This window comes from Microtus pennsylvanicus, chromosome 2 (assembly GCF_037038515.1).
Source record: "Microtus pennsylvanicus isolate mMicPen1 chromosome 2, mMicPen1.hap1, whole genome shotgun sequence".
NCBI lineage: Eukaryota > Metazoa > Chordata > Mammalia > Rodentia > Cricetidae > Microtus > Microtus pennsylvanicus.
Genome location: NC_134580.1, coordinates 110,915,202 through 110,929,439, shown reverse-complemented (window position 1 = coordinate 110,929,439; position 14,238 = coordinate 110,915,202). Strand labels below are relative to the sequence as shown.

Sequence of the window (14,238 nt, the reverse complement as noted above, 5' to 3'; positions counted from 1 at the left end):
CCAAGCAACCAAGGACAGAAACCTCTCAAATCATGAGCTGCCATAAACCCTTCCTCCTTTAAATTCTTTTGGACGACGATTTGGTCACAGTAAAGGGAAAGCTGACTTACATAATAACACAGTAGTGGAAATAAACAACTTGATGTGGCCGGGTCCATAGGCTGTACCACACCTAGCGAACACACCTGTGACCTATGCACCTTGCTGACTGCCAAAAGCATGCAAGGGGGCCGGAGAGATAACTCAGCGGTTAAGAGAACTGGCTGTACTTCCAGAGGTCATGAGTTCAATTCCCAGCAACCCCATGGTGGCTCATAACCATCTATAATAGGATATAATGTCCTCTTCTGGCATGATATATAAAACATAAATAAGTAAAAAATTTAAGGACAGCATGCCACTGTGGTGGGGAGCACTGTGCATGTGTGAGGGAGCACGGATATGGGCTCTGAAAATGAAGTGATTTTATTTTCATTTTTTAAATTCACCGACTGAAAATAACAGATTAATAACAGTCCTGTAAAAAGCCATCAGGCTGTTAGAACAGTTCACCCATTTCCTTTATTTAAAACAAGCCTTTCCATGGTGAGAATGCTCTTCACGAGTCACCCAGTGTGGGGGCCACTAGCCTGTGTGCTCTTAAGAGCACAAGAAACACAGCCGCTGTGACTAAGGCCCCAGATTTCAGATTTCAGTGGGTAGCACACTGGACAGACTTCCCCGGAACTTCATGGTTCTCCAGCTCAGAATGGAAACTGGATGACCCAAATTCTATTTCTGAGACCTGGCGTACACATCACCTACATTTCCCATCTCTAAAATCCAGGAGAGAAGTAACACTTGGTACTCCAGCACCTCCCGGTCCAGAGAGCAGCCTCCAGTGAACCCCAGCAGAACTGTGTCTCCTTGCACAAGCCAGGAAACCATGCTGTGCAGACTGGTATGGGTAAGATTGAATAAGTATGCTGGTGGCTATTTATATGTATGCATTTCAGAGAAATTTTCTTTACATGCTGCCTACACAGCTTCACTGTTTAGTGATAACATGGTACGTGAGGACACTCGTGGGAACATGTGGAAGGGCCAAGTCCCATTTACCGCAGCAGGCAATGTGGCACGCAGTGGCCATACCATGCTTGATAAAGGGTTCCTGTGCTCAATGGGTTTCTGGTCCTACTGCACGCACTAGCTTTGTGGGAGCCTAGGCAGTTTGGATGCTCAACTTACTAGACCTGGATGGAGGTGGGGGTTCCTTAGACTTCCCACAGGACAGGGAACCCTGATTGCTTTTCGGGCTGAGGGGGGGGGGACTTAATTGAGGGAGGGGGAGGGAAATGGGAGGCGGTGGCGGGGAAGAGACAGAAATCGTTAATAAATAAATAAATTAAAAAAAAAGAGTTCCTGTGCTGACAGTATCTGTAACACAGAATGCTTATTGTCTTGTCAGAGGAGATACTTTCGAAACAAGAATTTTAAACCGGGCGGTGGTGGCGCATGCCTTTAATCCCAGCACTCGGGAGGCAGAGGCAGGCGGATTTCTGTGAGTTCGAGACCAGCCTGGTCTACAGAGCTAGTTCCAGGACAGGCTCCAAAGCCACAGAGAAACCCTGTCTCGAAAAACTAAAAAAAAAAAAATAATAATTTTAAAAGCTGGAACAAAAATTTAATACAGCACTAAAGGGAAGCAATAACTTTTTCTCATTTTTAAAAATACGGAATGCTTCATTAACTTGCATGGCTTGAGCAGGGGCCAAGCTCATCTTCTCTGCACTGTTCCAATTTTAGCGAATGTGCTGGCATTCGGGCATACCTGGCCCTCCCCTTGGAGACCTGGCAGAGTGAGATCTCTGTGCACATGCGCAGCTCCCTTCCCTTAAAAGGCCGGGCCCGGCCACCTGCTCCTCCCCCACTTCTCTGTCTCTCAGTGTCTATCTCTTTGAGTCTGTCTCTGCCTCTCTGTACCTCTGTCTGTCCCCCCCTTCCCATTCTCTTCTCCCAATAAAGAAATCCTCCACGTGGGCCCTATTTTATGACGTGACTCCTTCCTGCAGCCATTTTTAAATTATAACAATACGTGCTACCGAAGTGAGCGCTAACTTTTCTATTTTAAAACTTTTGAGGAGCCGATGAAATAGCTAAGTGGGTTGAGGAACCTGCTTCCAGCCTGGTGACCCAAGTTCAATACCTGCCACCCACACAATGGAAGGAGAGAATTGCCTTCCCCAAGTTGTCTTTGGGCAGCCTACACACACAACACAAGTAAAGAAAATGTATTAAAATAAAACTTTTCTGAAAAGTCACTTACTGAAATACACACACATTATTTATGGTAATTAGACTGCAGGTTTTCTTAAGAAGTCAAAATGTGTGAAAACTCGCCAGGCGGTGGTGGCGCAGGCCTTTAATCCCAGCACAGAGGCAGGTGGATGTTTGTGAGTTCGAGGCCAGCTTGGTCTACAAGAGCTAGTTCCAGGACAGGATCCAAAGCCACAGAGAAACCCTGTCTCGAAAAACCAAATAAATAAATAAATAAATAAATAAATAAACGTGAAAACTCAGGACTGGAGAGATGGCTCAGCAGTTAAGGGCACTGACTGCCTTTCAAAGGACTCAAGTTTGCAAAACCCACACTGGGTGTCTATAGCTGTCTATAAATTCAGTCACAAGGGCTCCAACCCTCTTCTGGCCTCTATGGGCATCAGGTAGTCAGCTGTGTTTAAGCAAAACATCCATTTACATAAATTAAACCTTATAAAGAATGAGGAAGAGGATTCAAGGTCAGCAGATACTTGGGACTGTCTCAAAACACCAACAAAACAAAAGCAAACCGGAGTCAATCGGAGTCAATCAATAGGGGCTGAGGAGAGGGGTGGAGGTGTGACTTTGGTGGCGAGGAGGCAGGAAAGAGCCTCGGACAAGAGCAGAAACTACCCACTGTGGTGGCTGGAGGCAGATGGGGCCAGGAGGCAGGGGAGGAGAAAGCTGTTTCATTTTTCTCAATAAAATGATGTAGGAAGCAGAACCTGAGGAATCTCACAAAGGGGCTTCCTCTAGAGGTGACAAGAGCTAGCTAGCCTCAGGTTGGACAGGAGGGGGCGCCAGAGCGCAGCCGGCGCCCAGCACCAGCCTGAGACCCGGCCAGGTCATCACAACTCAGCAGCCAGGAGGGCGAAAGAGGCCACATCCCCAGAGATAGTAGCAAGAAGAGAAATGCCTTAAAAGCAAAGCAGCCGATCCATTCAGTTTCAGCTTTTCTAGAGAACTCTTCCTCCTCAGTGAGGAAAATACTAATTCCTCAACAGAAAAAATAAAGCAAGAAAAACGTCATCCCTCCCCTCAATGTGTTTAAAAAAATTTTTTTTTGAGACAGGACTGCACTGTGTAGACCTGGCTGGCATCAGTCCTAGAGAGACCCACTTGTTTCTGTCTCCTACTAAAGGCACATGTCACCACACCGAGCCTAAATTCTGATTTTTAAAAAATCAACACAGCTGGGCGGTGGTGGCGCACGCCTTTAATCCCAGCACTTGGGAGGCAGAGGCAGGTGGATCTTTGTGAGTCCGAGACCAGCCTGGTCTACAAGAGCTAGTTCCAGGACAGGCTCCAAAACCACAGAGAAACCCTGTCTCAAAAACCAAAAACCAAAACAAAAAAATAAAATAAAATAAAAATAAAAAATCAACACAACAGCTGTGCAGACATTTTACAAAGGGAATCACACTGCCTTCAGCTCCACACACACTCCCAGGCCCTCATCTCATACCTACTGCCTTCCGCGGTTTTTCCGGCATAACCGCAAAGATTTAAACAGTCCTTGTAGTTTCCGGCCTTAGAAGTAAGTCCAGAAGGACTCGCTGAGGGCTTAGCATACTCCATGAAGGCATAGATGGGCACCATGGTTAAGCAAAGCTAGGGCTGGAAATAACAGATCACCTAAAACATCGACAAATTCTTCTACAGTTAGAATATGCTAACTTTAAAATTAGTGTGTATTGACTTCAAAATCAGAAGAAAATAACAGTGTGCCTGTTGGGGCCAAGTGATGCCGAAGGGAAGAAACGCGGGTTGGTGGAGAACAATCAGCACCAAGGGCAAGCACAGCAAGCAGGCACAGGCTGTGCTCTGCAGCCTGGCTCCGAGGGAAGCTCCGCCCGGCTCGTGTCTGGGTCTCACCACAAAAAGCTTTGCCTCTGAGCCCGCTGTCTCCTGATCTGTAAATACTGACACCGGGTCTTCTTTTGGAAGAGGGTGAAGATTACATGAGATTATACCTCACCCTTGGATACATAACAAGTTTAAGGTTTGGCTTGGCTACATAAAACCATGTCTTAAAAAAGTATGCGCTCAGGGCTGGAGGGTGGCTCAGTGGTTATGAGCGCTTGCTGCTCCAGCAGAGGACCCAGGCTGAGTTCCCAGCACCCACGGGTGGTTCACAACCATCTGTAACTCCAGGTCCAGGGGCACCGATGCTCTCATTTGTACTTTCCCCTCTTGCCACAGGAAACTGGCATCTTATTCGCAAACTTGCTACACAAAAGAAAATACACCCGTGTTTAATTTCTTGCTTTTTATTTAAACATTTATTTTGTGTGTGAGATTGGAGGGCAATGTTGCGAAGTCAATTTCCTTCTCCTGTGTGAGTTCTGGGGATTGAATTCCAATCGTGAGGCTTAGTGGCAGATACCTTAGCCTATCTGAGTCCTAGTCCTAATACCAGACTTCCCTAATACCAGACAGATCTGTCAAGATATGTTAAATCTCTTTCCTTAAAAAATAAAAATGTTAGGCAGTGGTAGCGCACTCGGGAAGCAGAGGCAGGCGGATCTCTGAGTTCAAGATCAGCCTGGTCTACAGAGCTAGTTCCAGGACAGGCTCCAAAGCTACAGAGAAACCCTGTCTCAAAAAACAAACAAACAAACAAACAATAAATAAATAAATAAATAAAAAGTTACAGCTATCTATCTGCCATTAATATGTAAACAAAGAAAGGAGAAAAGATGAGACACAGTGTCTCACCTAATCCTCATCCTCATAGCAACTACATAACTATCGCGAATGCTCACTCTACAGATGAGAAAAGTATGGGTGAGAATCACTCGCCATGGGTCACAGGCAAAAAAGAGGCAATGGAATTTAATACAAGGATTCAGCTCCCAGACATATCTATTTCTCTGTTATACTGTTGCTAGTGAGAGTCCAACTCAGTACCCTCGGTGTCACCCAGCATCAGTACCCTCGGTGTCAGAGATACCAACCCAGCATCAGTACCCTCGGTGTCAGAGATATCAACTCAGCATCAGTACCCTTGGTGTCAGAGATACCAACTCAGCATCAGTACCCTCGGTGTCAGAGATATCAACTCAGCATCAGTACCTCGGTGTCAGAGATATCAACTCAGCATCAGTACCCTCGGTGTCAGAGATACCAACTCAGCATCAGTACCCTCGGTGTCAGAGATACCAACTCAGCATCAGTACCCTCGGTGTCAGAAATATCAACTCAGCATCAGTACCCTCTGTGTCAGAGATACCAACCCAGCATTAGTACCCTCGGTGTCAGATACCAACTCAGCATCAGTACCCTCAGTGTCAGAGATATCAATTCAGCATCAGTACCCTCGGTGTCAGAGATATCAATTCAGCATCAGTACCCTCGGTGTCAGAGATATCAATTCAGCATTAGTACCCTCGGTGTCAGAGATATCAATTCAGCATCAGTACCCTTGGTGTCAGAGATATCAATTCAGCATCAGTACCCTCTGTGTCAGAGATACCAACTCAGCATCAGTACCCTCGGTGTCAGAAATATCAACTCAGCATCAGTACCCTCTGTGTCAGAGATACCAACCCAGCATTAGTACCCTCGGTGTCAGATATCAACTCAGCATCAGTAGCCTCGGTGTCAGAGATACCAACCCAGCATTAGTACCCTCGGTGTCAGAGATATCAATTCAGCATCAGTACCCTTGGTGTCAGAGATACCAACTCAGCATCAGTACCCTCGGTGTCAGAGATACCAACCCAGCATCAGTACCCTCGGTGTCAGAGATACCAACTCAGCATCAGTACCCTCAGTGTCAGAGATATCAATTCAGCATCAGTACCCTCGGTGTCAGAGATATCAATTCAGCATTAGTACCCTCGGTGTCAGATATCAACTCAGCATCAGTACCTCGGTGTCAGAGATATCAACTCAGCATCAGTACCCTCGGTGTCAGAGATACCAACTCAGCATTAGTACCTCGGTGTCAGAGATATCAACTCAGCATCAGTACCTCGGTGTCAGAGATATCAACTCAGCATCAGTACCCTCGGTGTCAGAGATACCAACTCAGCATCAGTACCCTCAGTGTCAGAGATATCAATTCAGCATCAGTACCCTCAGTGTCAGAGATATCAATTCAGCATCAGTACCCTCAGTGTCAGAGATATCAATTCAGCATCAGTACCCTCGGTGTCAGAGATATCAATTCAGCATCAGTACCCTCAGTGTCAGAGATATCAACTCAGCATCAGTACCCTTGGTGTCAGAGATACCAACTCAGCATCAGTACCCTCGGTGTCAGAGATATCAACTCAGCATCAGTACCCTTGGTGTCAGAGATACCAACTCAGCATCAGTACCCTCGGTGTCAGAGATATCAACTCAGCATCAGTACCCTCGGTGTCAGATACCAACTCAGCATCAGTACCCTCGGTGTCAGAGATACCAACTCAGCATCAGTACCCTTGGTGTCAGGGAAGAGTGTTTGCAGAAGGAATCTGCAAGAGCCGGGTTTTTTTCAGTGTGTGACAAAAAGCCTTTCTAGGGGTGTTCTAGTTAGTGTCTGTCAACCTGACACAAGCCAGGGACATCAGAAAATGCCTCCTTCAGACTGGCCAACAGGCAAGCCTGTGGAGTATTTTCTTGATAAATGACCGGTATGGGTTTCTTGATTAACGGTTGATGTGGGAGGGCCTAGATCATACTATGTGCATTGCCACTCCTTGTCAGGTGGTCCTGGAAGGACCTTAAAGGACTTATTGTTTTTTTGTTTTGTTTTTCGAGACAGGGTTTCTCTGTGGTTTTGGAGCCTGTCCTGGAACTAGCTCCTGTAGACCAGGCTGGTCTCGAACTCACAGAGATCCGCCTGCCTCTGCCTCCCAAGTGCTGGGATTAAAGGTGTGCGCCACCACCGCCCGGCTCTTAAAGGACTTATAAAGGAAGCAGGCCACGTGAGCCATGAGGAACAGCCCAGTATGTAGCCCTCCTCCATGGCCTCTGCTTCAGTTCCTGCCTTGAGTTCCTGCCCTGACCCCTGAGAGGTTCAGTGTGACCTAGAAGCTGTAAGATGAATAACACCCTTTGCTCCACAGGCCGGCTTAGTCACTGCTCATCAGCAACAGGGCCCTAACTGGGACAGAGGGCATGGGCTTCTCTGCGGGGAGAGCAGGCCTGCACTCTGATTCCCTGTCCTGTCACCTACTGAAGTCACAGGAGGCAGATGCTCTGAGATCTAAGAGGAACCATGAAGACCTCTGTCCCCAAACGTCACAGAGACCATGGCCTGGGTCATTTCTCTAAGCTATGAGCTCTGGTCTTTAATTAGAGGAGAACAGGCCCTTTCCTGCCTCTCCTCCTGTCTTTAGTGTTTATTTAAAGTGTTGGAAGCGGCTGCTCATGTCTACCACTGCTCCTGTCTACCACTGAAGCGAGAACGCAGCGGGTGATGTCCTATTACTCGGGCAGTGGAACTGCTTGGCACTGGATTCCAGATTCAAAGTATAAGACGATCTTAAATGCCAAGCAGGACACCTGCAGAGAGACTAGGGTTTGAGGACAGGTCCAGCGCCTGGTGGTGCAGCACTCCATGGTTGGATGGAGCGTCTGCATGCTCCCGCTGCCTACCCCACCCTAAAACACATTCCTGATGGCAGTGAGGACAGTCTAAGACCTACGGAGTCACCGTAGATGACGCAGGCCAATGCCCTCCTTCACAAGCACACAGAGGTAAGTGCACAGCTCCTGGAGGTCTTGCAGCTGATTGAAGTGACACTGAGTTTAGAACACCTGTTAATCGCCACCATAGAGACAGACGTTCTCAGGAGTCATTCTGAACCAATGGCTCTCAACCTTTTTAAGGCTATGACCCTTTAATATAGTTTTTCATGGTTAATACAGTTTTTCACCCAACCATAAGATTATTTTGCTGCTATTTCATGACTCTAATTTTGCTACTGTTATGAATCATAATGTAAATATCTGATACGCAGGATCTCTGATATGCAAGCCCCAAGGGCTTCCCGACCCACAGGTTGAGAACTGCTCTACCTATGGTTCCCAGTCATCCCACGGGACTGCAGAGGTTTCCTACTTTTGTACAAACGTGTACAGCCAGATCCTTTCTATTTAGCTACATTGTTTGGTTCTTCAGCAATTTTTCAAAGCTGTCATTTTAATCACTTATAAATACAGTTTTTTAATGAGAAGACCGCCCCAACACTTCTCACCGCCTCTTAGGAGAAGTTGTTTTTGCAGCTCCACCTCTGCAAGTGCCCACAGCTCTGTCCCGTACCACAGCAACTCAAAAACAAAAACAAAAAACCATCCTTAAGTTCCTGTGCGGGGTGGTAATTTGACGTTCTAAAACAAATCTTTCACCAGAATTAGCTCCTAACAAAACTGAATTCTATGCACACACACAAACACACACACGCACGTGCGTGCACGCACACACACGTACACACACAGGGTATGTATGTATGTGTTCACGTGGCTGTATGCACATGTGCATGTGAGTACATACACACATGTACGTGCGCATGAAGGCCACAGACCAACACTGGCTGTCTTCTGACTGTTCTCCACACTATTTTATCTCTACTATTTTTATTTATGTGTATGTATTTATGTCTAGGGACAAGGGACCCTGTGTATAGGAGCCCATGGAGCCAGAAGGGGCATCAGCTCTGGAGCTGAAGTTCTGGTTCTGACTGCCTGACATGGGATCCTGGGAACTGACTCCAGTTCTCTGCGTGAGCAGCAAGGGTTCCTGCTAAACCAGCTCTCCAGCCCCCTACCTTGTGTTCTGAGACAAGGTCCCAGAACAAATGTGGCTGAGCTTAGTAGCACAGCAGTTCTGCTAAGCTGGCTGGCTAAGGGGCTCCAGGGGCTCCTGGGGCTCCACCCCAGCACTGGGATGACAAATGTATCCAACCGCAGCTGGTTTTCATCTGGGTCCCTGGGATCGGGATCAATAGACTGACGGATTGGGACTCAGGCTCTCACCGGACAAGGCAGGCTCGTAGCTTGAGTAAGCCATCTCCCAAGTGTCACCCCCTTTCCCTTTCAGAGGTAAGTATTCTGTGATCTAGGCTGACCCAGAATTCATGGCAACTTTCCTGCTTTAGCCTATCATGTGCTTAGAGAAGTCTTCATGGCCTGGTTTTGAGAAGATCTTTGTTAGTTATCAAAGGCAAACGCTTTCAGCTGCTCCCCTGCTCTAAGTGAACTCACAGGAACAGATATATACAGGGCCTGCTGTGTTTATAGGGTAAAATCTGTTAAACTGCTAATATCTGACATACAGCAACAGAGCTTTCCAGTGTGACTCTATCCATCAAACGATAGAACAATCATTTATAATAATCAGTAATAACAGTAAATGAAAACATTCATTCACCAAACACACTGAGTGAGATACCCATGTGAGGAGATAGCGACTGTTAGCGTCGTGGGCAACTAAACACCCATCCAGTAACGTTCACCACGTTAGATAAACCATGACCCCACCATACACTGGAAAGCCATGTAGCCATAGAACATGCACTCCACATGTCACAGCGCCGTGACAAGATGCCCCGATGCGATAATGAAAAGAACACGATACACTGGAGTCTCGGTAACCCTTTCTTCCCGGTGGTGCTCAAGCCCAGTCCTCACAAACACTAGTGCTCTGTCACCGAGCCACACCCCCGGGCTTACCCTCCCGTGCTCCAAACCCTGGCGTGCTGCTTCTGTATATAAACACAGCAGGACCTGTATTTGTCTGTTCCTATGAGTTCACTTAGTGCATGGGAGCAGCTGAAAGCGTTTACGGAAGCTGTTTACGAGACTACCGGTAGGAGAAGTTTCGTGTACGTTCTAGTTATTTCCTACATTTCACACAGAACTTACTGTGTACATGTAGACCCTGCTTCTACTAGTGCTGGGATTACAGCCATTGCCACCACATCTGGTCTTATGCTTAATTTTATATTTTGTTGTAACTTTTGTCTCTATTTTTTAAAGGAAAAAAAAATCAAAACTTTATTATTAGAAACTACTGTAGGTCTGGGTGGTGGTTCATGCCTTTAATCCCGGCACTCAGGAGGTAGAGGGATCTGTGACCAGATCTCTGTGAGTTCAAGTCCAGCCTGGTCTAAAGAGAGAGTTCAAGTCTAGCCTGGTCTACAGAAAAAGTTCAAGGCCAGCCTGGTCTACAGAGAGCTCCAGAACCAACCAAACAACAACACACACTGCTGTGGGGGTAGAGGGACTTCCTGGTTAGGAGCACTGGCTGTTCTGGGGGAGGACTGTTTGATTCCCAGCACCCACATGGTGGCTCACAACCATCTGTAGCTCCAGTTCTGGGGAACCCAAAGCTCTCTTCTGATCTTTGAGGGCACCAGGCATACACATAGTGTACATATATACATGCAGACAAAACATTCACATGAATCTGCCAGGTATGGCGGCTCATGCCTGTAATCCCTGTACTTGGGGGTCTGAAGCAGGAAGACTGCTGTGACTTTAAGGCCAGCTTGAACTATGTAGGGAGATCCCATCCAAACAACAGGGCTGCTGAGGTAGCTCGGGAGATAAATGAAGCTTCGTGACCTGTGTTGGATCCCCGGAACCCACAGATTGTAAAAACTGACTCCTATAAGTCGTCTCTGACCTCCACATTCACACCGTGCTCCACACATGTAAACAGCATATTTTAAAAGCCACCCCCCCCAAAAACAAACAAACAAACAAAAAAAAACTCACTTGGGCTGGGGATACAGCTCAGTGACACAGTGCCTACCTAGCATACATAAGACCTTGGATTTAATTCCAAGTAACACAACACACACAAACAACAAAACCAGACTAACTTAATCACAAATGCCATAACTATCATCCATCCATCCAAGTAAAGGCCTCTCTCCCAAATCTAGCTTAAGATATATTCCTGGACAGCTTATTGTCTGAACCCACTTCTATCTTTTAAGAGGCACAAATTCTTCCTTCTTTTTCTCTCCTTCCTTCTAAGCACAAGTTCTATTCCTTTTGTCCTTTTCCTCTCTGTCCGTTGTTTCTGTGGTGCTGGGGATCAAAGCCAGGACTGAACGCAGTGCTAGGCAAGCGCTAAGCCACCCAGCTGCACTCCCAGAAGCCTTGGAAGCACACTGTCTGAGCTTGCGCTACATCCCCTAAGGGAAATAGAGGGGTCCTTTCCAACGTTGTTAAAATACTCCCTGGAATCTGACTTAGACAATCAGGGGCATTCTACAGAAAAAGCATAGGAGAGCTGGGTGCATGTTACCTCCAGAAGTCAGGAATGTGTATCACGCTTCCAAATTTCATTTTGTTGTGTGCCAATTTTAAATCATAATTCAACACAACCAACATGGGCAAGAATTGTCCACAGCCCAACACAGGAGGGCACACAAAGCGAAGGCCAGGACGAGGGCCAGCCCTGCAGAGCTCGGGCTGAAGTGGTGGGTGCTGTCCTGTCACAGGGCCACCAGCAACTGATCTTCTGATTAATGTGATCACAAATGAAACAATTCAAGGAAGGAAAAAGTAAAGGACTGAAGGCCAGGCGCTTCCTATCCACTACAAAAGCCAAGTCTTACAGACACATTTATCATCTTAGTGGAGAGAGTAGGGACAGAAATGCCGGCAGCCATCACTGCTACCAGGCTGTACTTTCCCCAACCCCGGATTCCTCAGTTCACACCTACTGGACACACAGAAACAAAAGCTCATGTACAAGGAAGAAATATTGGTGTCTTGGCTGATGGGCACACCACCACGCAGCAAGATGGCTGAAATCAACTTTCCTGTCACTCTGTAATGACGGAGTAATGCTGTGTCTATGCCCAGAAGCAGGCAAGAGTACCTTGGGGGTCAGCGTGGTGGCTCATGCCTATAACCCAGCACTCGGGAGGTACAGGCAGGAGGATTACAGCAAATTCAAGGCCAGCTTGGCTACAAAGTGAGTGACAGCCCAGTTGGTACTACAGAAGTGAGACTTGGTCTCCAAAGCCAATAGAAAACCCAAAAGCCCCTGGAACAACACAATCATGCTACTTCTATCAAAATTTCACCATTGGAGCTGGAGAGGTAGCTCAGAGGTTAAAAGTACTGGCTGTTCATCCAGAGGATGCAGGTTCGATTCCCAACAGCCACAGGGAGTCACAAACAAGTCCAACATCCTCTTCTGGCTTTCCCGGAAATGCAAACATACAGAGCATCCAGACAATACTGCTTGGTTTATTTGAAGCTAAATGTAATTCTTTCATAAATTTGGAGGTGGGTTGTCAAAACTGATGTCTGATTCATAAGGTAAGAACAGACACAGAAGCATAAATTACAGATAATAGCAATGTTTCTCAACTTCCAGTGGGGTTATACCCTAATAAATGCACTCACTGTAATTTGGGAGCATCATAAATCACAAGTGCACTCAATGCCTCTAACCCGCTAGACATGCTGGATCAGCAACACAGCATGCTGTGGGATATGGGTGTGTCCCAGCAGGACTGGCTGGGCCCCACCACTCACTGCCACCGGCCAGCATCACAGCAGACTACATACCACTAACACACTAACACTGGGAAGATCCGAATCCCAGCCCCGAAGCACGATTTCTACTGAATGTGTGCCAGTTTCGCGCCACTGCAAATCTGAAAGATGTCGAGCAGTGGAGGAAAATGAGGACTGCTTGTCAGCCACCCAGAGGATGAGACACACATGGGAGGGGCACACACGTTCACCAGGGAGGAAGGAAGCACAAGGCAGGCACCCGCGTATCGCAGACCACTGCTGTCACCACGGTGACCAAATAACTAGCAGAAGCAATGAAGGCAGGACAGGTTTAACTTGGCTCCCTGTTGCAGACAGAACTGTCTATCATGGAGGGGAAGACACTTTGGTTCTGAGATTTTTGATTACACTCTGTAAAGATATGTCACCGTGATTGGTTTAAAAGCTAAATGAATGGCCAATAGCCAGGCAGGAAGTATAGGTGAGACTTCAGGACTCAGAGAGCTCAGAGAAGAAGGGCAGAGTTCCCAGCAGGATAGAGAGGGAGCAAGATATGCAGGAGGAGGAGAGGTAAAAGCCTAAAGTCATATGGCAACATGCAGATGAAGAGAAATGGGTTAATTTGATTTATAAAGACCTAGTGGGACAAGCCTGAACTATAGGCTGAACTTTTATAATTAATAATAAGTCTCCATGTTGCTTGTTGTGAGCTGGCAGTCCAAAGAAAAACCCAGCTGCACACTTTGGGTCAGTCCGTGGTGGAGCTTGCAGAGGCGGCTTCTGACACAGCATACCAGAGAGAGCTCAGGTGAAGTGGGGCAGGCTGTAAGTCTTCATCCCAAAGATCCCAAACCTCCCAAAACAGCGCCACCAGCTGGGCTGGACCAAGTGTTAAAACATAGGAACCTGTGGGTGACATTGCCCATCGAAACTGTTACAAGTGAGTGTCACGTGAGAGTTTAGTGATGTGGGGGTTGAGAGTGTCATCTCTCACCCACTGCGTCCAGCTCCACCTCACTGCGTTATTTTAGGAAACACACACAGAAATGAGGCGTAAGGAGGTTAAGAACTAGGCAACAAGTGAAAAAGCCCTTAAAACAGTGATTCTCAACCTTCCTAAGGCTGCGACCCTTTAATACAGTTCCTCAAGTTGTAGTGAGCCCCACCATAAAATCATTATTGCTGCTACTTTATAACTGTAATTTTTCTACTATTATGAATTGTAATGCAAATGTATATGTTTTTGATGGTCTTAGGTGACCCCTGTGAAAGGGTCATTTGACCCCCCCCATGGGTTGCAACCCACAGGTTGAGAACCACTGCCCAAAAGCCTCAACTGCCACAGTTCCTCCAGTCAGAGAGGAACAAAGGTCACCAGGCCCAGCCACCAGTCTGCCATAGTAAATCACCTCTGTCTGATTACAAATTTGACAGAAGTTCAAACATTTATATTCCTATTTTGCC

General features: G+C 46.9%; 1 protein-coding gene and 1 non-coding gene across 3 annotated transcripts in view; both read right to left on the bottom strand.

Annotated features, from left to right (window-relative positions):
* The window catches only part of Shld1 (shieldin complex subunit 1), an 81,963-nt gene that overhangs the window by 45,079 nt on the left and 22,646 nt on the right, over positions 1 to 14,238 (bottom strand). The gene's annotated exons all lie outside the window — the stretch shown is intronic.
* Positions 1,707 to 1,808, bottom strand: LOC142845270 (U6 spliceosomal RNA). The gene has a single exon (XR_012909838.1). It is a non-coding gene; the product is annotated as a U6 spliceosomal RNA (small nuclear RNA).